Genomic DNA, 27,198 nt, shown 5'->3' with positions numbered 1-27,198 from the left:
GGTGTCATCCCACTGTCAGCGTCACAGTGAAGCAGTCTGGGAACGGTGTCATCCCACTGTCAGCGTCACAGTGAAGCAGTCTGGGAACGGTGTCCTGCCGCAGTCAGCGTCACAGTGAAGCAGTCTGGGAACGGTATCCTCCCACTGTCAGCGTCACAGTGAAGCAGTCTGGGAACGGCGTCCTGCTGCAGTCAGCGTCACAGTGAAGCAGTCTGGGAACGGTGTCCTCCCACAGTCGGCGTCACAGTGAAGCAGTCTGGGAACGGTGTCCTGCCGCAGTCAGCATCACAGTGAAGCAGTCTGGGAACGGTATCCTCCCACTGTCAGCGTCACAGTGAAGCAGTCTGGGAACGGTGTCCTGCCGCAGTCAGCATCACAGTGAATCAGTCTGGGAACGGTGTCCTCCCCCTGTCAGCGTCACAGTGAAGCAGTCTGGGAACGGTGTCCTCCCACTGTCAGCGTCACAGTGAAGCAGTCTGGGAACGGTGTTCTCCCACTGTCAGCGTCACAGTGAAGCAGTCTGGGAACGGTGTCATCCCACTGTCAACGTCACAGTGAAGCAGTCTGGGAACGGTGTCATCCCACTGTCAGCGTCACAGTGAAGCAGTCTGGGAACGGTGTCCTGCCGCAGTTAGCGTCACAGTGAAGCAGTCTGGGAACGGTGTCCTCCCACTGTCAGCGTCACAGTGAAGCAGTCTGGGAACAGTGTCCTCCCAGCGTCAGCGTCACAGTGAAGCAGTCTGGGAACGGTGTCCTCCCACCGTCAGCGTCACAGTGAAGCAGTCTGGGAACGGTGTCCTCCCACCGTCAGCGTCACAGTGAAGCAGTCTGGGAACGGTGTCCTCCCAGCGTCAGCGTCACAGTGAAGCAGTCTGGGAACGGTGTCCTCCCACAGTCGGCGTCACAGTGAAGCAGTCTGGGAACGGTGTCCTGCCGCAGTCAGCATCACAGTGAAGCAGTCTGGGAACGGTATCCTCCCACTGTCAGCGTCACAGTGAAGCAGTCTGGGAACGGTGTCCTGCCGCAGTCAGCATCACAGTGAAGCAGTCTGGGAACGGTGTCCTCCCACTGTCAGCGTCACAGTGAAGCAGTCTGGGAACGGTGTCCTCCCACTGTCAGTGTCACAGTGAAGCAGTCTGGGAACGGTGTTCTTCCACTGTCAGCGTCACAGTGAAGCAGTCTGGGAACGGTGTCATCCCACTGTCAACGTCACAGTGAAGCAGTCTGGGAACGGTGTCATCCCATTGTCAGCGTCACAGTGAAGCAGTCTGGGAACGGTGTCCTGCCGCAGTCAGCGTCACAGTGAAGCAGTCTGGGAACGGTGTCCTGCCGCAGTCAGCGTCACAGTGAAGCAGTCTGGGAACGGTGTCCTCCCACTGTCAGCGTCACAGTGAAGCAGTCTGGGAACAGTGTCCTCCCAGCGTCAGCGTCACAGTGAAGCAGTCTGGGAACGGTGTCCTCCCACTGTCAGCGTCACAGTGAAGCAGTCTGGGAACGGTGTCCTCCCGCAGTCAGCGTCACAGTGAAGCAGTCTGGGAACGGTGTCCTGCCGCAGTCAGCATCACAGTGAAGCAGTCTGGGAACAGTGTCCTCCCACTGTCAGCGTCACAGTGAAGCAGTCTGGGAACAGCGTCCTGCCGCAGTCAGCGTCACAGTGAAGCAGTCTGGGAACGGTGTCCTCCCACCGTCAGCGACACAGTGAAGCAGTCTGGGAACGGTGTCCTCCCAGCGTCAGCGTCACAGTGAAGCAGTCTGGGAACGGTGTCCTCCCACTGTCAGCGTCACAGTGAAGCAGTCTGGGAACGGTGTCCTCTCACTGTCAGCGTCACAGTGAAGCAGTCTGGGAACAGCGTCCTGCCGCAGTCAGCGTCACAGTGAAGCAGTCTGGGAACGGTGTCCTGCCGCAGTCAGCGTCACAGTGAAGCAGTCTGGGAACGGTGTCCTCCCACTGTCAGCGTCACAGTGAAGCAGTCTGGGAACGGTGTCCTGCCGCAGTCAGCGTCACAGTGAAGCAGTCTGGGAACGGTGTCCTCCCACTGTCAGCGTCACAGTGAAGCAGTCTGGGAACGGTGTCCTGCCGCAGTCAGCGTCACAGCGAAGCAGTCTGGGAACGGTGTCCTCCCACTGTCAGCGTCACAGTGAAGCAGTCTGGGAACGGTGTCCTGCCGCAGTCAGCGTCACAGTGAAGCAGTCTGGGAACGGTGTCCTCACTGTCAGTGTCACAGTGAAGCAGTCTGGGAACGGTGTCCTGCCGCAGTCAGCGTCACAGTGAAGCAGTCTGGGAACGGTGTCCTCCCACCGTCAGGGTCACAGTGAAGCAGTCTGGGAAGGGTGTCCTCCCACCGTCAGCGTCACAGTGAAGCAGTCTGGGAACAGTGTCCTCCCGCAGTCAGCGTCACAGTGAAGCAGTCTGGGAACGGTGTCCTCCCAGCGTCAGTGTCACAGTGAAGCAGTCTGGGAACAGTGTCCTGCCGCAGTCAGCGTCACAGTGAAGCAGTCTGGGAACGGTGTCCTCCCAGCGTCAGTGTCACAGTGAAGCAGTCTGGGAACGGTGTCCTCCCACCGTCAGCGTCACAGTGAAGCAGTCTGGGAACGGTGTCCTCCCACCGTCAGCGTCACAGTGAAGCAGTCTGGGAACGGTGTCCTCCCACCGTCAGCGTCACAGTGAAGCAGTCTGGGAACGGTGTCCTCCCAGCGTCAGCGTCACAGTGAAGCTGTCTGGGAACGGTGTCCTCCCACTGTCAGCGTCACAGTGAAGCAGTCTGGGAACAGTGTCCTGCCGCAGTCAGCGTCACAGTGAAGCAGTCTGGGAACAGTGTCCTCCCACTGTCAGCGTCACAGTGAAGCAGTCTGGGAACGGTGTCCTCCCACCGTCAGCGTCACAGTGAAGCAGTCTGGGAACGGTGTCCTCCCACCGTCAGTGTCACAGTGAAGCAGTCTGGGAACGGTGTCCTCCCACCGTCAGCGTCACAGTGAAGCAGTCTGGGAACGGTGTCCTCCCACCGTCAGCGTCACAGTGAAGCAGTCTGGGAACGGTGTCCTCCCAGCGTCAGCGTCACAGTGAAGCAGTCTGGGAACAGTGTCCTCCCACTGTCAGCGTCACAGTGAAGCAGTCTGGGAACAGTGTCCTGCCGCAGTCAGCGTCACAGTGAAGCAGTCTGGGAACAGTGTCCTGCCGCAGTCAGCGTCACAGTGAAGCAGTCTGGGAACAGTGTCCTGCCGCAGTCAGCGTCACAGTGAAGCAGTCTGGGAACGGTGTCCTGTTAGCGTCACAGTGAAGCAGTCTGGGAACAGTGTCCTCCCACAGTCGGCGTCACAGTGAAGCAGTCTGGGAACGGTGTCCTGCCGCAGTCAGTGTCACAGTGAAGCAGTCTGGGAATGGCGTCCTCCCACAGTCAGTGTCACAGTGAAGCAGTCTGGGAACGGTGTCCTCCCACTGTCAGAGTCACAGTGAAGCAGTCTGGGAACGGTGTCCTGCCGCAGTCAGCTTCACAGTGAAGCAGTCTGGGGACGGTGTCCTCCCACTGTCAGCGTCACAGTGAAGCAGTCTGGGAACGGTGTCCTCCCACTGTCAGCGTCACAGTGAAGCAGTCTGGGAATGGTGTCCTCCCACTGTCAGCGTCACAGTGAAGCAGTCTGGGAATGGTGTCCTCCCACTGTCAGCGTCACAGTGAAGCAGTCTGGGAACGGTGTCCTGCCGCAGTCAGCGTCACAGTGAAGCAGTCTGGGAACGGTGTCCTCCCACTGTCAGCGTCACAGTGAAGCAGTCTGGGAACGGCGTCCTGCCGCAGTCAGCGTCACAGTGAAGCAGTCTGGGAACGGTGTCATCCCACTGTCAGCGTCACAGTGAAGCAGTCTGGGAACGGTGTCCTGCCGCAGTCAGCGTCACAGTGAAGCAGTCTGGGAACGGTGTCCTCCCACTGTCAGCGTCACAGTGAAGCAGTCTGGGAACGGTGTCCTGCCGCAGTCAGCGTCACAGTGAAGCAGTCTGGGAATGGTGTCCTCCTAGCGTCACAGTGAAGCAGTCTGGGAACGGTGTCCTCCCACAGTCAGTGTCACAGTGAAGCAGTCTGGGAACGGTGTCCTGCCGCAGTCAGTGTCACAGTGAAGCAGTCTGGGAACGGTGTCATCCCACTGTCAGCGTCACAGTGAAGCAGTCTGGGAACGGTGTCATCCCACTGTCAGCGTCACAGTGAAGCAGTCTGGGAACGCTGTCCTGCCGCAGTCAGTGTCACAGTGAAGCAGTCTGGGAACGGTGTCATCCCACTGTCAGCGTCACAGTGAAGCAGTCTGGGAACGGTGTCCTCCCACTGTCAGCGTCACAGTGAAGCAGTCTGGGAACAGTGTTGTCCCACTGTCAGCGTCACAGTGAAGCAGTCTGGGAACGGTGTCATCCCACTGTCAGCGTCACAGTGAAGCAGTCTGGGAACGGTGTCCTGCCGCAGTTAGCGTCACAGTGAAGCAGTCTGGGAACGGTGTCCTCCCACTGTCAGTGTCACAGTGAAGCAGTCTGGGAACGGTGTCCTGCCGCAGTCAGCGTCACAGTGAAGCAGTCTGGGAACGGTGTCCTCCCACTGTCAGCGTCACAGTGAAGCAGTCTGGGAACGGTGTCCTCCCACCGTCAGTGTCACAGTGAAGCAGTCTGGGAACGATGTCCTGTCAGCGTCACAGTGAAGCAGTCTGGGAACGGTGTCCTGCCGCAGTCAGCGTCACAGTGAAGCAGTCTGGGAACGGTGTCCTCCCAGCGTCACAGTGAAGCAGTCTGGGAACGGTGTCCTGCCGCAGTCAGTGTCACAGTGAAGCAGTCTGGGAACGGTGTCCTCCCACTGTCAGCGTCACAGTGAAGCAGTCTGGGAACAGTGTCCTGCCGCAGTCAGCGTCACAGTGAAGCAGTCTGGGAACGGTGTCCTGTTAGCGTCACAGTGAAGCAGTCTGGGAACAGTGTCCTCCCACAGTCGGCGTCACAGTGAAGCAGTCTGGGAACGGTGTCCTGCCGCAGTCAGTGTCACAGTGAAGCAGTCTGGGAATGGCGTCCTCCCACAGTCAGTGTCACAGTGAAGCAGTCTGGGAACGGTGTCCTCCCACTGTCAGAGTCACAGTGAAGCAGTCTGGGAACGGTGTCCTGCCGCAGTCAGCTTCACAGTGAAGCAGTCTGGGGACGGTGTCCTCCCACTGTCAGCGTCACAGTGAAGCAGTCTGGGAACGGTGTCCTCCCACTGTCAGCGTCACAGTGAAGCAGTCTGGGAATGGTGTCCTCCCACTGTCAGCGTCACAGTGAAGCAGTCTGGGAATGGTGTCCTCCCACTGTCAGCGTCACAGTGAAGCAGTCTGGGAACGGTGTCCTGCCGCAGTCAGCGTCACAGTGAAGCAGTCTGGGAACGGTGTCCTCCCACTGTCAGCGTCACAGTGAAGCAGTCTGGGAACGGCGTCCTGCCGCAGTCAGCGTCACAGTGAAGCAGTCTGGGAACGGTGTCATCCCACTGTCAGCGTCACAGTGAAGCAGTCTGGGAACGGTGTCCTGCCGCAGTCAGCGTCACAGTGAAGCAGTCTGGGAACGGTGTCCTCCCACTGTCAGCGTCACAGTGAAGCAGTCTGGGAACGGTGTCCTGCCGCAGTCAGCGTCACAGTGAAGCAGTCTGGGAATGGTGTCCTCCTAGCGTCACAGTGAAGCAGTCTGGGAACGGTGTCCTCCCACAGTCAGTGTCACAGTGAAGCAGTCTGGGAACGGTGTCCTGCCGCAGTCAGTGTCACAGTGAAGCAGTCTGGGAACGGTGTCATCCCACTGTCAGCGTCACAGTGAAGCAGTCTGGGAACGGTGTCATCCCACTGTCAGCGTCACAGTGAAGCAGTCTGGGAACGCTGTCCTGCCGCAGTCAGTGTCACAGTGAAGCAGTCTGGGAACGGTGTCATCCCACTGTCAGCGTCACAGTGAAGCAGTCTGGGAACGGTGTCCTCCCACTGTCAGCGTCACAGTGAAGCAGTCTGGGAACAGTGTTGTCCCACTGTCAGCGTCACAGTGAAGCAGTCTGGGAACGGTGTCATCCCACTGTCAGCGTCACAGTGAAGCAGTCTGGGAACGGTGTCCTGCCGCAGTTAGCGTCACAGTGAAGCAGTCTGGGAACGGTGTCCTCCCACTGTCAGTGTCACAGTGAAGCAGTCTGGGAACGGTGTCCTGCCGCAGTCAGCGTCACAGTGAAGCAGTCTGGGAACGGTGTCCTCCCACTGTCAGCGTCACAGTGAAGCAGTCTGGGAACGGTGTCCTCCCACCGTCAGTGTCACAGTGAAGCAGTCTGGGAACGATGTCCTGTCAGCGTCACAGTGAAGCAGTCTGGGAACGGTGTCCTGCCGCAGTCAGCGTCACAGTGAAGCAGTCTGGGAACGGTGTCCTCCCAGCGTCACAGTGAAGCAGTCTGGGAACGGTGTCCTGCCGCAGTCAGTGTCACAGTGAAGCAGTCTGGGAACGGTGTCCTCCCACTGTCAGCGTCACAGTGAAGCAGTCTGGGAACGGTGTCCTGCCGCAGTCAGTGTCACAGTGAAGCAGTCTGGGAACGGTGTCATCCCACTGTCAGCGTCACCGTGAAGCAGTCTGGGAACGGTGTCATCCCACTGTCGGCGTCACAGTGAAGCAGTCTGGGAACGGTATCCTGCCGCAGTCAGCGTCACAGTGAAGCAGTCTGGGAACAGTGTTCTCCCGCTGTCCGTGTCACAGTGAAGCAGTCTGGGAATGGTGTCCTCTCAGTCAGTGTCACAGTGAAGCAGTCTGGGAACGGTATCCTGCCGCAGTCAGCGTCACAGTGAAGCAGTCTGGGAACGGTGTCCTCCCACAGTCGGCGTCACAGTGAAGCAGTCTGGGAACGGTGTCCTGCCGCAGTCAGCATCACAGTGAAGCAGTCTGGGAACGGTGTCCTCCCACTGTCAGCGTCACAGTGAAGCAGTCTGGGAACAGTGTCCTCCCACTGTCAGCGTCACAGTGAAGCAGTCTGGGGACGGTGTTCTCCCACTGTCAGCGTCACAGTGAAGCAGTCTGGGAACGGTGTCATCCCACTGTCAACGTCACAGTGAAGCAGTCTGGGAACGGTGTCATCCCATTGTCAGCGTCACAGTGAAGCAGTCTGGGAACGGTGTCCTGCCGCAGTCAGCGTCACAGTGAAGCAGTCTGGGAACGGTGTCCTGCCGCAGTCAGCGTCACAGTGAAGCAGTCTGGGAACGGTGTCCTCCCACTGTCAGCGTCACAGTGAAGCAGTCTGGGAACAGTGTCCTCCCAGCGTCAGCGTCACAGTGAAGCAGTCTGGGAACGGTGTCCTCCCACTGTCAGCGTCACAGTGAAGCAGTCTGGGAACGGTGTCCTCCCGCAGTCAGCGTCACAGTGAAGCAGTCTGGGAACGGTGTCCTGCCGCAGTCAGCATCACAGTGAAGCAGTCTGGGAACAGTGTCCTCCCACTGTCAGCGTCACAGTGAAGCAGTCTGGGAACAGCGTCCTGCCGCAGTCAGCGTCACAGTGAAGCAGTCTGGGAACGGTGTCCTCCCACCGTCAGCGACACAGTGAAGCAGTCTGGGAACGGTGTCCTCCCAGCGTCAGCGTCACAGTGAAGCAGTCTGGGAACGGTGTCCTCCCACTGTCAGCGTCACAGTGAAGCAGTCTGGGAACGGTGTCCTCTCACTGTCAGCGTCACAGTGAAGCAGTCTGGGAACAGCGTCCTGCCGCAGTCAGCGTCACAGTGAAGCAGTCTGGGAACGGTGTCCTGCCGCAGTCAGCGTCACAGTGAAGCAGTCTGGGAACGGTGTCCTCCCACTGTCAGCGTCACAGTGAAGCAGTCTGGGAACGGTGTCCTGCCGCAGTCAGCGTCACAGTGAAGCAGTCTGGGAACGGTGTCCTCCCACTGTCAGCGTCACAGTGAAGCAGTCTGGGAACGGTGTCCTGCCGCAGTCAGCGTCACAGCGAAGCAGTCTGGGAACGGTGTCCTCCCACTGTCAGCGTCACAGTGAAGCAGTCTGGGAACGGTGTCCTGCCGCAGTCAGCGTCACAGTGAAGCAGTCTGGGAACGGTGTCCTCACTGTCAGTGTCACAGTGAAGCAGTCTGGGAACGGTGTCCTGCCGCAGTCAGCGTCACAGTGAAGCAGTCTGGGAACGGTGTCCTCCCACCGTCAGGGTCACAGTGAAGCAGTCTGGGAAGGGTGTCCTCCCACCGTCAGCGTCACAGTGAAGCAGTCTGGGAACAGTGTCCTCCCGCAGTCAGCGTCACAGTGAAGCAGTCTGGGAACGGTGTCCTCCCAGCGTCAGTGTCACAGTGAAGCAGTCTGGGAACAGTGTCCTGCCGCAGTCAGCGTCACAGTGAAGCAGTCTGGGAACGGTGTCCTCCCAGCGTCAGTGTCACAGTGAAGCAGTCTGGGAACGGTGTCCTCCCACCGTCAGCGTCACAGTGAAGCAGTCTGGGAACGGTGTCCTCCCACCGTCAGCGTCACAGTGAAGCAGTCTGGGAACGGTGTCCTCCCAGCGTCAGCGTCACAGTGAAGCAGTCTGGGAACAGTGTCCTCCCACTGTCAGCGTCACAGTGAAGCAGTCTGGGAACAGTGTCCTGCCGCAGTCAGCGTCACAGTGAAGCAGTCTGGGAACAGTGTCCTGCCGCAGTCAGCGTCACAGTGAAGCAGTCTGGGAACAGTGTCCTGCCGCAGTCAGCGTCACAGTGAAGCAGTCTGGGAACGGTGTCCTGTTAGCGTCACAGTGAAGCAGTCTGGGAACAGTGTCCTCCCACAGTCGGCGTCACAGTGAAGCAGTCTGGGAACGGTGTCCTGCCGCAGTCAGTGTCACAGTGAAGCAGTCTGGGAATGGCGTCCTCCCACAGTCAGTGTCACAGTGAAGCAGTCTGGGAACGGTGTCCTCCCACTGTCAGAGTCACAGTGAAGCAGTCTGGGAACGGTGTCCTGCCGCAGTCAGCTTCACAGTGAAGCAGTCTGGGGACGGTGTCCTCCCACTGTCAGCGTCACAGTGAAGCAGTCTGGGAACGGTGTCCTCCCACTGTCAGCGTCACAGTGAAGCAGTCTGGGAACGGTGTCCTCCCACTGTCAGCGTCACAGTGAAGCAGTCTGGGAATGGTGTCCTCCCACTGTCAGCGTCACAGTGAAGCAGTCTGGGAACGGTGTCCTGCCGCAGTCAGCGTCACAGTGAAGCAGTCTGGGAACGGTGTCCTCCCACTGTCAGCGTCACAGTGAAGCAGTCTGGGAACGGCGTCCTGCCGCAGTCAGCGTCACAGTGAAGCAGTCTGGGAACGGTGTCATCCCACTGTCAGCGTCACAGTGAAGCAGTCTGGGAACGGTGTCCTGCCGCAGTCAGCGTCACAGTGAAGCAGTCTGGGAACGGTGTCCTCCCACTGTCAGCGTCACAGTGAAGCAGTCTGGGAATGGTGTCCTGCCGCAGTCAGCGTCACAGTGAAGCAGTCTGGGAATGGTGTCCTCCTAGCGTCACAGTGAAGCAGTCTGGGAACGGTGTCCTCCCACAGTCAGTGTCACAGTGAAGCAGTCTGGGAACGGTGTCCTGCCGCAGTCAGTGTCACAGTGAAGCAGTCTGGGAACGGTGTCATCCCACTGTCAGCGTCACAGTGAAGCAGTCTGGGAACGGTGTCATCCCACTGTCAGCGTCACAGTGAAGCAGTCTGGGAACGCTGTCCTGCCGCAGTCAGTGTCACAGTGAAGCAGTCTGGGAACGGTGTCATCCCACTGTCAGCGTCACAGTGAAGCAGTCTGGGAACGGTGTCCTCCCACTGTCAGCGTCACAGTGAAGCAGTCTGGGAACAGTGTTGTCCCACTGTCAGCGTCACAGTGAAGCAGTCTGGGAACGGTGTCATCCCACTGTCAGCGTCACAGTGAAGCAGTCTGGGAACGGTGTCCTGCCGCAGTTAGCGTCACAGTGAAGCAGTCTGGGAACGGTGTCCTCCCACTGTCAGTGTCACAGTGAAGCAGTCTGGGAACGGTGTCCTGCCGCAGTCAGCGTCACAGTGAAGCAGTCTGGGAACGGTGTCCTCCCACTGTCAGCGTCACAGTGAAGCAGTCTGGGAACGGTGTCCTCCCACCGTCAGTGTCACAGTGAAGCAGTCTGGGAACGATGTCCTGTCAGCGTCACAGTGAAGCAGTCTGGGAACGGTGTCCTGCCGCAGTCAGCGTCACAGTGAAGCAGTCTGGGAACGGTGTCCTCCCAGCGTCACAGTGAAGCAGTCTGGGAACGGTGTCCTGCCGCAGTCAGTGTCACAGTGAAGCAGTCTGGGAACGGTGTCCTCCCACTGTCAGCGTCACAGTGAAGCAGTCTGGGAACGGTGTCCTGCCGCAGTCAGTGTCACAGTGAAGCAGTCTGGGAACGGTGTCATCCCACTGTCAGCGTCACCGTGAAGCAGTCTGGGAACGGTGTCATCCCACTGTCGGCGTCACATAGAAGCAGTCTGGGAACGGTATCCTGCCGCAGTCAGCATCACAGTGAAGCAGTCTGGGAACAGTGTTCTCCCGCTGTCCGTGTCACAGTGAAGCAGTCTGGGAATGGTGTCCTCTCAGTCAGTGTCACAGTGAAGCAGTCTGGGAACGGTATCCTGCCGCAGTCAGCGTCACAGTGAAGCAGTCTGGGAACGGTGTCCTCCCACAGTCGGCGTCACAGTGAAGCAGTCTGGGAACGGTGTCCTGCCGCAGTCAGCATCACAGTGAAGCAGTCTGGGAACGGTGTCCTCCCACTGTCAGCGTCACAGTGAAGCAGTCTGGGAACAGTGTCCTCCCACTGTCAGCGTCACAGTGAAGCAGTCTGGGGACGGTGTTCTCCCACTGTCAGCGTCACAGTGAAGCAGTCTGGGAACGGTGTCATCCCACTGTCAACGTCACAGTGAAGCAGTCTGGGAACGGTGTCATCCCATTGTCAGCGTCACAGTGAAGCAGTCTGGGAACGGTGTCCTGCCGCAGTCAGCGTCACAGTGAAGCAGTCTGGGAACGGTGTCCTGCCGCAGTCAGCGTCACAGTGAAGCAGTCTGGGAACGGTGTCCTCCCACTGTCAGCGTCACAGTGAAGCAGTCTGGGAACAGTGTCCTCCCAGCGTCAGCGTCACAGTGAAGCAGTCTGGGAACGGTGTCCTCCCACTGTCAGCGTCACAGTGAAGCAGTCTGGGAACGGTGTCCTCCCGCAGTCAGCGTCACAGTGAAGCAGTCTGGGAACGGTGTCCTGCCGCAGTCAGCATCACAGTGAAGCAGTCTGGGAACAGTGTCCTCCCACTGTCAGCGTCACAGTGAAGCAGTCTGGGAACAGCGTCCTGCCGCAGTCAGCGTCACAGTGAAGCAGTCTGGGAACGGTGTCCTCCCACCGTCAGCGACACAGTGAAGCAGTCTGGGAACGGTGTCCTCCCAGCGTCAGCGTCACAGTGAAGCAGTCTGGGAACGGTGTCCTCCCACTGTCAGCGTCACAGTGAAGCAGTCTGGGAACGGTGTCCTCTCACTGTCAGCGTCACAGTGAAGCAGTCTGGGAACAGCGTCCTGCCGCAGTCAGCGTCACAGTGAAGCAGTCTGGGAACGGTGTCCTGCCGCAGTCAGCGTCACAGTGAAGCAGTCTGGGAACGGTGTCCTCCCACTGTCAGCGTCACAGTGAAGCAGTCTGGGAACGGTGTCCTGCCGCAGTCAGCGTCACAGTGAAGCAGTCTGGGAACGGTGTCCTCCCACTGTCAGCGTCACAGTGAAGCAGTCTGGGAACGGTGTCCTGCCGCAGTCAGCGTCACAGCGAAGCAGTCTGGGAACGGTGTCCTCCCACTGTCAGCGTCACAGTGAAGCAGTCTGGGAACGGTGTCCTGCCGCAGTCAGCGTCACAGTGAAGCAGTCTGGGAACGGTGTCCTCACTGTCAGTGTCACAGTGAAGCAGTCTGGGAACGGTGTCCTGCCGCAGTCAGCGTCACAGTGAAGCAGTCTGGGAACGGTGTCCTCCCACCGTCAGGGTCACAGTGAAGCAGTCTGGGAAGGGTGTCCTCCCACCGTCAGCGTCACAGTGAAGCAGTCTGGGAACAGTGTCCTCCCGCAGTCAGCGTCACAGTGAAGCAGTCTGGGAACGGTGTCCTCCCAGCGTCAGTGTCACAGTGAAGCAGTCTGGGAACAGTGTCCTGCCGCAGTCAGCGTCACAGTGAAGCAGTCTGGGAACGGTGTCCTCCCAGCGTCAGTGTCACAGTGAAGCAGTCTGGGAACGGTGTCCTCCCACCGTCAGCGTCACAGTGAAGCAGTCTGGGAACGGTGTCCTCCCACCGTCAGCGTCACAGTGAAGCAGTCTGGGAACGGTGTCCTCCCACCGTCAGCGTCACAGTGAAGCAGTCTGGGAACGGTGTCCTCCCAGCGTCAGCGTCACAGTGAAGCTGTCTGGGAACGGTGTCCTCCCACTGTCAGCGTCACAGTGAAGCAGTCTGGGAACGGTGTCCTGCCGCAGTCAGCGTCACAGTGAAGCAGTCTGGGAACAGTGTCCTCCCACTGTCAGCGTCACAGTGAAGCAGTCTGGGAACGGTGTCCTCCCACCGTCAGCGTCACAGTGAAGCAGTCTGGGAACGGTGTCCTCCCACCGTCAGTGTCACAGTGAAGCAGTCTGGGAACGGTGTCCTCCCACCGTCAGCGTCACAGTGAAGCAGTCTGGGAACGGTGTCCTCCCAGCGTCAGCGTCACAGTGAAGCAGTCTGGGAACAGTGTCCTCCCACTGTCAGCGTCACAGTGAAGCAGTCTGGGAACAGTGTCCTGCCGCAGTCAGCGTCACAGTGAAGCAGTCTGGGAACAGTGTCCTGCCGCAGTCAGCGTCACAGTGAAGCAGTCTGGGAACAGTGTCCTGCCGCAGTCAGCGTCACAGTGAAGCAGTCTGGGAACGGTGTCCTGTCAGCGTCACAGTGAAGCAGTCTGGGAACAGTGTCCTCCCACAGTCGGCGTCACAGTGAAGCAGTCTGGGAACGGTGTCCTGCCGCAGTCAGTGTCACAGTGAAGCAGTCTGGGAATGGCGTCCTCCCACTGTCAGAGTCACAGTGAAGCAGTCTGGGAACGGTGTCCTCCCACTGTCAGAGTCACAGTGAAGCAGTCTGGGAACGGTGTCCTGCCGCAGTCAGCTTCACAGTGAAGCAGTCTGGGAACGGTGTCCTGTCAGCGTCACAGTGAAGCAGTCTGGGAACGGTGTCCTGCCGCAGTCAGTGTCACAGTGAAGCAGTCTGGGAACGGTGTCCTGCCGCAGTCAGTGTCACAGTGAAGCAGTCTGGGAACGGTATCCTCCCAGTGTCAGCGTCACAGTGAAGCAGTCTGGGAACGGTATCCTGCCGCAGTCAGTGTCACAGTGAAGCAGTCTGCGAACGGTGTCCTCCCAGCGTCACAGTGAAGCAGTCTGGGAACGGTGTCCTCCCAGTGTCAGCGTCACAGTGAAGCAGTCTGGGAACGGTGTCCTGCCGCAGTCAGTGTCACAGTGAAGCAGTCTGGGAACGGTGTCCTGCCGCAGTCAGTGTCACAGTGAAGCAGTCTGGGAACGGTGTCCTGCCGCAGTCAGTGTCACAGTGAAGCAGTCTGGGAACGGTGTCCTGCCGCAGTCAGTGTCACAGTGAAGCAGTCTGGGAACGGTATCCTCCCAGTGTCAGCGTCACAGTGAAGCAGTCTGGGAACGGTGTCCTGCCGCAGTCAGTGTCACAGTGAAGCAGTCTGGGAACGGTGTCCTCCCAGCGTCACAGTGAAGCAGTCTGGGAACGGTGTCCTGCCGCACTCAGCGTCACAGTGAAGCAGTCTGGGAACGGTGTCCTCCCACCGTCAGCGTCACAGTGAAGCAGTCTGGGAACGGTGTCCTGCCGCAGTCAGTGTCACAGTGAAGCAGTCTGGGAACGGTGTCCTCCCACTGTCAGCGTCACAGTGAAGCAGTCTGGGAACGGTGTCCTCGCAGTCAGTGTCACAGTGAAGCAGTCTGGGAACGGTATCCTGCCGCAGTCAGCGTCACAGTGAAGCAGTCTGGGAACGGTGTCCTGCCGCAGTCAGTGTCACAGTGAAGCAATCTGGGAACGGTGTCATCCCACTGTCAGTGTCACAGTGAAGCAGTCTGGGAACGGTATCCTGCCGCAGTCAGTGTCACAGTGAAGCAGTCTGGGAACGGTGTCATCCCACTGTCAGTGTCACAGTGAAGCAGTCTGGGAACGGTATCCTGCCGCAGTCAGCGTCACAGTGAAGCAGTCTGGGAACGGTGTCCTCCCACAGTCGGCGTCACAGTGAAGCAGTCTGGGAACGGTGTCCTGCCGCAGTCAGCATCACAGTGAAGCAGTCTGGGAACGGTGTCCTCCCACTGTCAGCGTCACAGTGAAGCAGTCTGGGAACGGTGTCCTCCCACCGTCAGTGTCACAGTGAAGCAGTCTGGGAACGGTGTCCTGTCAGCGTCACAGTGAAGCAGTCTGGGAACGGTGTCCTGCCGCAGTCAGCGTCACAGTGAAGCAGTCTGGGAACGGTGTCCTGCCGCAGTCAGTGTCACAGTGAAGCAGTCTGGGAACGGTGTCCTCCCAGCGTCACAGTGAAGCAGTCTGGGAACGGTGTCCTGCCGCAGTCAGTGTCACAGTGAAGCAGTCTGGGAACGGTGTCCTGCCGCAGTCAGTGTCACAGTGAAGCAGTCTGGGAACGGTATCCTCCCAGTGTCAGCGTCACAGTGAAGCAGTCTGGGAACGGTATCCTGCCGCAGTCAGTGTCACAGTGAAGCAGTCTGCGAACGGTGTCCTCCCAGCGTCACAGTGAAGCAGTCTGGGAACGGTGTCCTCCCAGTGTCAGCGTCACAGTGAAGCAGTCTCGGAGCGGTGTCCTCCCACCGTCAGCGTCACAGTGAAGCAGTCTGGGAACGGTGTCCTCCCAGCGTCAGTGTCACAGTGAAGCAGTCTGGGAACAGTGTCCTGCCGCAGTCAGCGTCACAGTGAAGCAGTCTGGGAACGGTGTCCTCCCAGCGTCAGTGTAACAGTGAAGCAGTCTGGGAACGGTGTCCTCCCAGCGTCAGCGTCACAGTGAAGCAGTCTGGGAACGGTGTCCTCCCACCGTCAGCGTCACAGTGAAGCAGTCTGGGAACGGTGTCCTGCCGCAGTCAGTGTCACAGTGAAGCAGTCTGGGAACGGTGTCCTCCCAGCGTCACAGTGAAGCAGTCTGGGAACGGTGTCCTGCCGCAGTCAGTGTCACAGTGAAGCAGTCTGGGAACGGTGTCCTGCCGCAGTCAGTGTCACAGTGAAGCAGTCTGGGAACGGTATCCTCCCACTGTCAGCGTCACAGTGAAGCAGTCTGGGAACGGTGTCCTCCCACTGTCAGCGTCAAAGTGAAGCAGTCTGGGAACAGCGTCCTGCCGCAGTCAGTGTCACAGTGAAGCAGTCTGGGAACGGTGTCCTCCCAGCGTCACAGTGAAGCAGTCTGGGAACGGTGTCCTGCCGCAGTCAGTGTCACAGTGAAGCAGTCTGGGAACGGTGTCCTCCCACTGTCAGCGTCACAGTGAAGCAGTCTGGGAACGGTGTCCTGCCGCAGTCAGTGTCACAGTGAAGCAGTCTGGGAACGGTGTCATCCCACTGTCAGCGTCACAGTGAAGCAGTCTGGGAACGGTGTCATCCCACTGTCAGCGTCACAGTGAAGCAGTCTGGGAACGGTGTCCTCCCAGCGTCAGCGTCACAGTGAAGCAGTCTGGGAACGGTGTCCTCCCAGCGTCACAGTGAAGCAGTCTGGGAACGGTGTCCTGCCGCAGTCAGCATCACAGTGAAGCAGTCTGGGAACGGTGTCCTCCCAGCGTCAGCGTCACAGTGAAGCAGTCTGGGAACGGTGTCCTGCCGCAGTCAGTGTCACAGTGAAGCAGTCTGGGAACGGTGTCCTCCCACTGTCAGCGTCACAGTGAAGCAGTCTGGGAACGGTATCCTGCCGCAGTCAGCGTCACAGTGAAGCAGTCTGGGAACGGTGTCCTCGCAGTCAGTGTCACAGTGAAGCAGTCTGGGAACGGTGTCCTCCCACTGTCAGCGTCACAGTGAAGCAGTCTGGGAACGGTATCCTGCCGCAGTCAGCGTCACAGTGAAGCAGTCTGGGAATGGTGTCCTCGCAGTCAGTGTCACAGTGAAGCAGTCTGGGAACGGTGTCCTGCCGCAGTCAGCGTCACAGTGAAGCAGTCTGGGAACGGTGTCATCCCACTGTCAGCGTCACAATGAAGCAGTCTGGGAACGGTGTCCTGCCGCAGTCAGCGTCACAGTGAAGCAGTCTGGGAACGGTGTCCTGCCGCAGTCAGTGTCACAATGAAGCAGTCTGGGAACGGCGACCTGCCGCAGTCAGCGTCACAGTGAAGCAGTCTGGGAACGGTATCCTCCCACTGTCAGCGTCACAGTGAAGCAGTCTGGGAACGGTGTCATCCCACTGTCAGCGTCACAGTGAAGCAGTCTGGGAACAGTGTCCTCCCAGCGTCAGCGTCACAGTGAAGCAGTCTGGGAACAGTGTCCTCCCACTGTCAGCGTCACAGTGAAGCAGTCTGGGAACGGTGTCCTCCCGCAGTCAGCGTCACAGTGAAGCAGTCTGGGAACGGTGTCCTCCCACCGTCAGCGACACAGTGAAGCAGTCTGGGAACGGTGTCCTCCCAGCGTCAGCGTCACAGTGAAGCAGTCTGGGAACGGTGTCCTCCCACTGTCAGCGTCACAGTGAAGCAGTCTGGGAACGGTGTCCTCTCACTGTCAGCGTCACAGTGAAGCAGTCTGGGAACAGCGTCCTGCCGCAGTCAGCGTCACAGTGAAGCAGTCTGGGAACGGTGTCCTGCCGCAGTCAGCGTCACAGTGAAGCAGTCTGGGAACGGTGTCCTCCCACTGTCAGCGTCACAGTGAAGCAGTCTGGGAACGGTGTCCTGCCGCAGTCAGCGTCACAGTGAAGCAGTCTGGGAACGGTGTCCTCCCACTGTCAGCGTCACAGTGAAGCAGTCTGGGAACGGTGTCCTGCCGCAGTCAGCGTCACAGCGAAGCAGTCTGGGAACGGTGTCCTCCCACTGTCAGCGTCACAGTGAAGCAGTCTGGGAACGGTGTCCTGCCGCAGTCAGCGTCACAGTGAAGCAGTCTGGGAACGGTGTCCTCACTGTCAGTGTCACAGTGAAGCAGTCTGGGAACGGTGTCCTGCCGCAGTCAGCGTCACAGTGAAGCAGTCTGGGAACGGTGTCCTCCCACCGTCAGGGTCACAGTGAAGCAGTCTGGGAAGGGTGTCCTCCCACCGTCAGCGTCACAGTGAAGCAGTCTGGGAACAGTGTCCTCCCGCAGTCAGCGTCACAGTGAAGCAGTCTGGGAACGGTGTCCTCCCAGCGTCAGTGTCACAGTGAAGCAGTCTGGGAACAGTGTCCTGCCGCAGTCAGCGTCACAGTGAAGCAGTCTGGGAACGGTGTCCTCCCAGCGTCAGTGTCACAGTGAAGCAGTCTGGGAACGGTGTCCTCCCACCGTCAGCGTCACAGTGAAGCAGTCTGGGAACGGTGTCCTCCCACCGTCAGCGTCACAGTGAAGCAGTCTGGGAACGGTGTCCTCCCACCGTCAGCGTCACAGTGAAGCAGTCTGGGAACGGTGTCCTCCCAGCGTCAGCGTCACAGTGAAGCTGTCTGGGAACGGTGTCCTCCCACTGTCAGCGTCACAGTGAAGCAGTCTGGGAACGGTGTCCTGCCGCAGTCAGCGTCACAGTGAAGCAGTCTGGGAACAGTGTCCTCCCACTGTCAGCGTCACAGTGAAGCAGTCTGGGAACGGTGTCCTCCCACTGTCAGCGTCACAGTGAAGCAGTCTGGGAACGGTGTCCTCCCACCGTCAGTGTCACAGTGAAGCAGTCTGGGAACGGTGTCCTCCCACCGTCAGCGTCACAGTGAAGCAGTCTGGGAACGGTGTCCTCCCAGCGTCAGCGTCACAGTGAAGCAGTCTGGGAACAGTGTCCTCCCACTGTCAGCGTCACAGTGAAGCAGTCTGGGAACAGTGTCCTGCCGCAGTCAGCGTCACAGTGAAGCAGTCTGGGAACAGTGTCCTGCCGCAGTCAGCGTCACAGTGAAGCAGTCTGGGAACAGTGTCCTGCCGCAGTCAGCGTCACAGTGAAGCAGTCTGGGAACGGTGTCCTGTCAGCGTCACAGTGAAGCAGTCTGGGAACAGTGTCCTCCCACAGTCGGCGTCACAGTGAAGCAGTCTGGGAACGGTGTCCTGCCGCAGTCAGTGTCACAGTGAAGCAGTCTGGGAATGGCGTCCTCCCACTGTCAGAGTCACAGTGAAGCAGTCTGGGAACGGTGTCCTCCCACTGTCAGAGTCACAGTGAAGCAGTCTGGGAACGGTGTCCTGCCGCAGTCAGCTTCACAGTGAAGCAGTCTGGGAACGGTGTCCTGTCAGCGTCACAGTGAAGCAGTCTGGGAACGGTGTCCTGCCGCAGTCAGTGTCACAGTGAAGCAGTCTGGGAACGGTGTCCTGCCGCAGTCAGTGTCACAGTGAAGCAGTCTGGGAACGGTATCCTCCCAGTGTCAGCGTCACAGTGAAGCAGTCTGGGAACGGTATCCTGCCGCAGTCAGTGTCACAGTGAAGCAGTCTGCGAACGGTGTCCTCCCAGCGTCACAGTGAAGCAGTCTGGGAACGGTGTCCTCCCAGTGTCAGCGTCACAGTGAAGCAGTCTGGGAACGGTGTCCTGCCGCAGTCAGTGTCACAGTGAAGCAGTCTGGGAACGGTGTCCTGCCGCAGTCAGTGTCACAGTGAAGCAGTCTGGGAACGGTGTCCTGCCGCAGTCAGTGTCACAGTGAAGCAGTCTGGGAACGGTGTCCTGCCGCAGTCAGTGTCACAGTGAAGCAGTCTGGGAACGGTATCCTCCCAGTGTCAGCGTCACAGTGAAGCAGTCTGGGAACGGTGTCCTGCCGCAGTCAGTGTCACAGTGAAGCAGTCTGGGAACGGTGTCCTCCCAGCGTCACAGTGAAGCAGTCTGGGAACGGTGTCCTGCCGCACTCAGCGTCACAGTGAAGCAGTCTGGGAACGGTGTCCTCCCACCGTCAGCGTCACAGTGAAGCAGTCTGGGAACGGTGTCCTGCCGCAGTCAGTGTCACAGTGAAGCAGTCTGGGAACGGTGTCCTCCCACTGTCAGCGTCACAGTGAAGCAGTCTGGGAACGGTGTCCTCGCAGTCAGTGTCACAGTGAAGCAGTCTGGGAACGGTATCCTGCCGCAGTCAGCGTCACAGTGAAGCAGTCTGGGAACGGTGTCCTGCCGCAGTCAGTGTCACAGTGAAGCAATCTGGGAACGGTGTCATCCCACTGTCAGTGTCACAGTGAAGCAGTCTGGGAACGGTATCCTGCCGCAGTCAGTGTCACAGTGAAGCAGTCTGGGAACGGTGTCATCCCACTGTCAGTGTCACAGTGAAGCAGTCTGGGAACGGTATCCTGCCGCAGTCAGCGTCACAGTGAAGCAGTCTGGGAACGGTGTCCTCCCACAGTCGGCGTCACAGTGAAGCAGTCTGGGAACGGTGTCCTGCCGCAGTCAGCATCACAGTGAAGCAGTCTGGGAACGGTGTCCTCCCACTGTCAGCGTCACAGTGAAGCAGTCTGGGAACGGTGTCCTCCCACCGTCAGTGTCACAGTGAAGCAGTCTGGGAACGGTGTCCTGTCAGCGTCACAGTGAAGCAGTCTGGGAACGGTGTCCTGCCGCAGTCAGCGTCACAGTGAAGCAGTCTGGGAACGGTGTCCTGCCGCAGTCAGTGTCACAGTGAAGCAGTCTGGGAACGGTGTCCTCCCAGCGTCACAGTGAAGCAGTCTGGGAACGGTGTCCTGCCGCAGTCAGTGTCACAGTGAAGCAGTCTGGGAACGGTGTCCTGCCGCAGTCAGTGTCACAGTGAAGCAGTCTGGGAACGGTATCCTCCCAGTGTCAGCGTCACAGTGAAGCAGTCTGGGAACGGTATCCTGCCGCAGTCAGTGTCACAGTGAAGCAGTCTGCGAACGGTGTCCTCCCAGCGTCACAGTGAAGCAGTCTGGGAACGGTGTCCTCCCAGTGTCAGCGTCACAGTGAAGCAGTCTCGGAGCGGTGTCCTCCCACCGTCAGCGTCACAGTGAAGCAGTCTGGGAACGGTGTCCTCCCAGCGTCAGTGTCACAGTGAAGCAGTCTGGGAACAGTGTCCTGCCGCAGTCAGCGTCACAGTGAAGCAGTCTGGGAACGGTGTCCTCCCAGCGTCAGTGTAACAGTGAAGCAGTCTGGGAACGGTGTCCTCCCAGCGTCAGCGTCACAGTGAAGCAGTCTGGGAACGGTGTCCTCCCACCGTCAGCGTCACAGTGAAGCAGTCTGGGAACGGTGTCCTGCCGCAGTCAGTGTCACAGTGAAGCAGTCTGGGAACGGTGTCCTCCCAGCGTCACAGTGAAGCAGTCTGGGAACGGTGTCCTGCCGCAGTCAGTGTCACAGTGAAGCAGTCTGGGAACGGTGTCCTGCCGCAGTCAGTGTCACAGTGAAGCAGTCTGGGAACGGTATCCTCCCACTGTCAGCGTCACAGTGAAGCAGTCTGGGAACGGTGTCCTCCCACTGTCAGCGTCAAAGTGAAGCAGTCTGGGAACAGCGTCCTGCCGCAGTCAGTGTCACAGTGAAGCAGTCTGGGAACGGTGTCCTCCCAGCGTCACAGTGAAGCAGTCTGGGAACGGTGTCCTGCCGCAGTCAGTGTCACAGTGAAGCAGTCTGGGAACGGTGTCCTCCCACTGTCAGCGTCACAGTGAAGCAGTCTGGGAACGGTGTCCTGCCGCAGTCAGTGTCACAGTGAAGCAGTCTGGGAACGGTGTCATCCCACTGTCAGCGTCACAGTGAAGCAGTCTGGGAACGGTGTCATCCCACTGTCAGCGTCACAGTGAAGCAGTCTGGGAACGGTGTCCTCCCAGCGTCAGCGTCACAGTGAAGCAGTCTGGGAACGGTGTCCTCCCAGCGTCACAGTGAAGCAGTCTGGGAACGGTGTCCTGCCGCAGTCAGCATCACAGTGAAGCAGTCTGGGAACGGTGTCCTCCCAGCGTCAGCGTCACAGTGAAGCAGTCTGGGAACGGTGTCCTGCCGCAGTCAGTGTCACAGTGAAGCAGTCTGGGAACGGTGTCCTCCCACTGTCAGCGTCACAGTGAAGCAGTCTGGGAACGGTATCCTGCCGCAGTCAGCGTCACAGTGAAGCAGTCTGGGAACGGTGTCCTCGCAGTCAGTGTCACAGTGAAGCAGTCTGGGAACGGTGTCCTCCCACTGTCAGCGTCACAGTGAAGCAGTCTGGGAACGGTATCCTGCCGCAGTCAGCGTCACAGTGAAGCAGTCTGGGAATGGTGTCCTCGCAGTCAGTGTCACAGTGAAGCAGTCTGGGAACGGTGTCCTGCCGCAGTCAGCGTCACAGTGAAGCAGTCTGGGAACGGTGTCATCCCACTGTCAGCGTCACAATGAAGCAGTCTGGGAACGGTGTCCTGCCGCAGTCAGCGTCACAGTGAAGCAGTCTGGGAACGGTGTCCTGCCGCAGTCAGTGTCACAATGAAGCAGTCTGGGAACGGCGACCTGCCGCAGTCAGCGTCACAGTGAAGCAGTCTGGGAACGGTATCCTCCCACTGTCAGCGTCACAGTGAAGCAGTCTGGGAACGGTGTCATCCCACTGTCAGCGTCACAGTGAAGCAGTCTGGGAACGGTGTCATCCCACTGTCAGCGTCACAGTGAAGCAGTCTGGGAACGGTGTCATCCCACTGTCAGCGTCACAGTGAAGCAGTCTGGGAACGGTGTCCTGCCGCAGTCAGCGTCACAGTGAAGCAGTCTGGGAACGGTATCCTCCCACTGTCAGCGTCACAGTGAAGCAGTCTGGGAACGGCGTCCTGCTGCAGTCAGCGTCACAGTGAAGCAGTCTGGGAACGGTGTCCTCCCACAGTCGGCGTCACAGTGAAGCAGTCTGGGAACGGTGTCCTGCCGCAGTCAGCATCACAGTGAAGCAGTCTGGGAACGGTATCCTCCCACTGTCAGCGTCACAGTGAAGCAGTCTGGGAACGGTGTCCTGCCGCAGTCAGCATCACAGTGAATCAGTCTGGGAACGGTGTCCTCCCCCTGTCAGCGTCACAGTGAAGCAGTCTGGGAACGGTGTCCTCCCACTGTCAGCGTCACAGTGAAGCAGTCTGGGAACGGTGTTCTCCCACTGTCAGCGTCACAGTGAAGCAGTCTGGGAACGGTGTCATCCCACTGTCAACGTCACAGTGAAGCAGTCTGGGAACGGTGTCATCCCACTGTCAGCGTCACAGTGAAGCAGTCTGGGAACGGTGTCCTGCCGCAGTTAGCGTCACAGTGAAGCAGTCTGGGAACGGTGTCCTCCCACTGTCAGCGTCACAGTGAAGCAGTCTGGGAACAGTGTCCTCCCAGCGTCAGCGTCACAGTGAAGCAGTCTGGGAACGGTGTCCTCCCACCGTCAGCGTCACAGTGAAGCAGTCTGGGAACGGTGTCCTCCCACCGTCAGCGTCACAGTGAAGCAGTCTGGGAACGGTGTCCTCCCAGCGTCAGCGTCACAGTGAAGCAGTCTGGGAACGGTGTCCTCCCACAGTCGGCGTCACAGTGAAGCAGTCTGGGAACGGTGTCCTGCCGCAGTCAGCATCACAGTGAAGCAGTCTGGGAACGGTATCCTCCCACTGTCAGCGTCACAGTGAAGCAGTCTGGGAACGGTGTCCTGCCGCAGTCAGCATCACAGTGAAGCAGTCTGGGAACGGTGTCCTCCCACTGTCAGCGTCACAGTGAAGCAGTCTGGGAACGGTGTCCTCCCACTGTCAGCGTCACAGTGAAGCAGTCTGGGAACGGTGTTCTCCCACTGTCAGCGTCACAGTGAAGCAGTCTGGGAACGGTGTCATCCCACTGTCAACGTCACAGTGAAGCAGTCTGGGAACGGTGTCATCCCATTGTCAGCGTCACAGTGAAGCAGTCTGGGAACGGTGTCCTGCCGCAGTCAGCGTCACAGTGAAGCAGTCTGGGAACGGTGTCCTGCCGCAGTCAGCGTCACAGTGAAGCAGTCTGGGAACGGTGTCCTCCCACTGTCAGCGTCACAGTGAAGCAGTCTGGGAACAGTGTCCTCCCAGCGTCAGCGTCACAGTGAAGCAGTCTGGGAACGGTGTCCTCCCACTGTCAGCGTCACAGTGAAGCAGTCTGGGAACGGTGTCCTCCCGCAGTCAGCGTCACAGTGAAGCAGTCTGGGAACGGTGTCCTGCCGCAGTCAGCATCACAGTGAAGCAGTCTGGGAACAGTGTCCTCCCACTGTCAGCGTCACAGTGAAGCAGTCTGGGAACAGCGTCCTGCCGCAGTCAGCGTCACAGTGAAGCAGTCTGGGAACGGTGTCCTCCCACCGTCAGCGACACAGTGAAGCAGTCTGGGAACGGTGTCCTCCCAGCGTCAGCGTCACAGTGAAGCAGTCTGGGAACGGTGTCCTCCCACTGTCAGCGTCACAGTGAAGCAGTCTGGGAACGGTGTCCTCTCACTGTCAGCGTCACAGTGAAGCAGTCTGGGAACAGCGTCCTGCCGCAGTCAGCGTCACAGTGAAGCAGTCTGGGAACGGTGTCCTGCCGCAGTCAGCGTCACAGTGAAGCAGTCTGGGAACGGTGTCCTCCCACTGTCAGCGTCACAGTGAAGCAGTCTGAGAACGGTGTCCTGCCGCAGTCAGCGTCACAGTGAAGCAGTCTGGGAACGGTGTCCTCCCACTGTCAGCGTCACAGTGAAGCAGTCTGGGAACGGTGTCCTGCCGCAGTCAGCGTCACAGCGAAGCAGTGTGGGAACGGTGTCCTCCCACTGTCAGCGTCACAGTGAAGCAGTCTGGGAACGGTGTCCTGCCGCAGTCAGCGTCACAGTGAAGCAGTCTGGGAACGGTGTCCTCACTGTCAGTGTCACAGTGAAGCAGTCTGGGAACGGTGTCCTGCCGCAGTCAGCGTCACAGTGAAGCAGTCTGGGAACGGTGTCCTCCCACCGTCAGAGTCACAGTGAAGCAGTCTGGGAAGGGTGTCCTCCCACCGTCAGCGTCACAGTGAAGCAGTCTGGGAACAGTGTCCTCCCGCAGTCAGCGTCACAGTGAAGCAGTCTGGGAACGGTGTCCTCCCAGCGTCAGTGTCACAGTGAAGCAGTCTGGGAACAGTGTCCTGCCGCAGTCAGCGTCACAGTGAAGCAGTCTGGGAACGGTGTCCTCCCAGCGTCAGTGTCACAGTGAAGCAGTCTGGGAACGGTGTCCTCCCACCGTCAGCGTCACAGTGAAGCAGTCTGGGAACGGTGTCCTCCCAGCGTCAGCGTCACAGTGAAGCAGTCTGGGAACGGTGTCCTCCCACCGTCAGCGTCACAGTGAAGCAGTCTGGGAACGGTGTCCTGCCGCAGTCAGTGTCACAGTGAAGCAGTCTGGGAACGGTGTCCTCCCAGCGTCACAGTGAAGCAGTCTGGGAACGGTGTCCTGCCGCAGTCAGTGTCACAGTGAAGCAGTCTGGGAACGGTGTCCTGCCGCAGTCAGTGTCACAGTGAAGCAGTCTGGGAACGGTATCCTCCCACTGTCAGCGTCACAGTGAAGCAGTCTGGGAACGGTGTCCTCCCACTGTCAGCGTCAAAGTGAAGCAGTCTGGGAACAGCGTCCTGCCGCAGTCAGTGTCACAGTGAAGCAGTCTGGGAACGGTGTCCTCCCAGCGTCACAGTGAAGCAGTCTGGGAACGGTGTCCTGCCGCAGTCAGTGTCACAGTGAAGCAGTCTGGGAACGGTGTCCTCCCACTGTCAGCGTCACAGTGAAGCAGTCTGGGAACGGTGTCCTGCCGCCGTCAGTGTCACAGTGAAGCAGTCTGGGAACGGTGTCATCCCACTGTCAGCGTCACAGTGAAGCAGTCTGGGAACGGTGTCATCCCACTGTCAGCGTCACAGTGAAGCAGTCTGGGAACGGTGTCCTCCCAGCGTCAGCGTCACAGTGAAGCAGTCTGGGAACGGTGTCCTCCCAGCGTCACAGTGAAGCAGTCTGGGAACGGTGTCCTGCCGCAGTCAGCGTCACAGTGAAGCAGTCTGGGAACGGTGTCCTCCCAACGTCAGCGTCACAGTGAAGCAGTCTGGGAACGGTGTCCTGCCGCAGTCAGTGTCACAGTGAAGCAGTCTGGGAACGGTGTCCTCCCACTGTCAGCGTCACAGTGAAGCAGTCTGGGAACGGTATCCTGCCGCAGTCAGCGTCACAGTGAAGCAGTCTGGGAATGGTGTCCTCGCAGTCAGTGTCACAGTGAAGCAGTCTGGGAACGGTGTCCTGCCGCAGTCAGCGTCACAGTGAAGCAGTCTGGGAACGGTGTCATCCCACTGTCAGCGTCACAATGAAGCAGTCTGGGAACGGTGTCCTGCCGCAGTCAGCGTCACAGTGAAGCAGTCTGGGAACGGTGTCCTGCCGCAGTCAGCGTCACAGTGAAGCAGTCTGGGAACGGTGTCCAGCCGCAGTCAGCGTCACAGTGAAGCAGTCTGGGAACGGTGTCCTGCCGCAGTCAGTGTCACAATGAAGCAGTCTGGGAACGGCGACCTGCCGCAGTCAGCGTCACAGTGAAGCAGTCTGGGAACGGTGTCCTCCCACTGTCAGCGTCACAGTGAAGCAGTCTGGGAACGGTATCCTCCCACTGTCAGCGTCACAGTGAAGCAGTCTGGGAACGGTGTCATCCCACTGTCAGCGTCACAGTGAAGCAGTCTGGGAACGGTGTCATCCCACTGTCAGCGTCACAGTGAAGCAGTCTGGGAACGGTGTCATCCCACTGTCAGCGTCACAGTGAAGCAGTCTGGGAACGGTGTCCTGCCGCAGTCAGCGTCACAGTGAAGCAGTCTGGGAACGGTATCCTCCCACTGTCAGCGTCACAGTGAAGCAGTCTGGGAACGGCGTCCTGCTGCAGTCAGCGTCACAGTGAAGCAGTCTGGGAACGGTGTCCTCCCACAGTCGGCGTCACAGTGAAGCAGTCTGGGAACGGTGTCCTGCCGCAGTCAGCATCACAGTGAAGCAGTCTGGGAACGGTATCCTCCCACTGTCAGCGTCACAGTGAAGCAGTCTGGGAACGGTGTCCTGCCGCAGTCAGCATCACAGTGAATCAGTCTGGGAACGGTGTCCTCCCCCTGTCAGCGTCACAGTGAAGCAGTCTGGGAACGGTGTCCTCCCACTGTCAGCGTCACAGTGAAGCAGTCTGGGAACGGTGTTCTCCCACTGTCAGCGTCACAGTGAAGCAGTCTGGGAACGGTGTCATCCCACTGTCAACGTCACAGTGAAGCAGTCTGGGAACGGTGTCATCCCACTGTCAGCGTCACAGTGAAGCAGTCTGGGAACGGTGTCCTGCCGCAGTTAGCGTCACAGTGAAGCAGTCTGGGAACGGTGTCCTCCCACTGTCAGCGTCACAGTGAAGCAGTCTGGGAACAGTGTCCTCCCAGCGTCAGCGTCACAGTGAAGCAGTCTGGGAACGGTGTCCTCCCACCGTCAGCGTCACAGTGAAGCAGTCTGGGAACGGTGTCCTCCCACCGTCAGCGTCACAGTGAAGCAGTCTGGGAACGGTGTCCTCCCAGCGTCAGCGTCACAGTGAAGCAGTCTGGGAACGGTGTCCTCCCACAGTCGGCGTCACAGTGAAGCAGTCTGGGAACGGTGTCCTGCCGCAGTCAGCATCACAGTGAAGCAGTCTGGGAACGGTATCCTCCCACTGTCAGCGTCACAGTGAAGCAGTCTGGGAACGGTGTCCTGCCGCAGTCAGCATCACAGTGAAGCAGTCTGGGAACGGTGTCCTCCCACTGTCAGCGTCACAGTGAAGCAGTCTGGGAACGGTGTCCTCCCACTGTCAGTGTCACAGTGAAGCAGTCTGGGAACGGTGTTCTCCCACTGTCAGCGTCACAGTGAAGCAGTCTGGGAACGGTGTCATCCCACTGTCAACGTCACAGTGAAGCAGTCTGGGAACGGTGTCATCCCATTGTCAGCGTCACAGTGAAGCAGTCTGGGAACGGTGTCCTGCCGCAGTCAGCGTCACAGTGAAGCAGTCTGGGAACGGTGTCCTGCCGCAGTCAGCGTCACAGTGAAGCAGTCTGGGAACGGTGTCCTCCCACTGTCAGCGTCACAGTGAAGCAGTCTGGGAACAGTGTCCTCCCAGCGTCAGCGTCACAGTGAAGCAGTCTGGGAACGGTGTCCTCCCACTGTCAGCGTCACAGTGAAGCAGTCTGGGAACGGTGTCCTCCCGCAGTCAGCGTCACAGTGAAGCAGTCTGGGAACGGTGTCCTGCCGCAGTCAGCATCA

The sequence above is a fragment of the Scyliorhinus torazame genome, chromosome 3 (genome assembly GCF_047496885.1).
Source record: "Scyliorhinus torazame isolate Kashiwa2021f chromosome 3, sScyTor2.1, whole genome shotgun sequence".
Taxonomy (NCBI): Eukaryota; Metazoa; Chordata; class Chondrichthyes; order Carcharhiniformes; family Scyliorhinidae; genus Scyliorhinus; species Scyliorhinus torazame.
Note: the sequence above shows the minus strand (reverse complement) of the source record.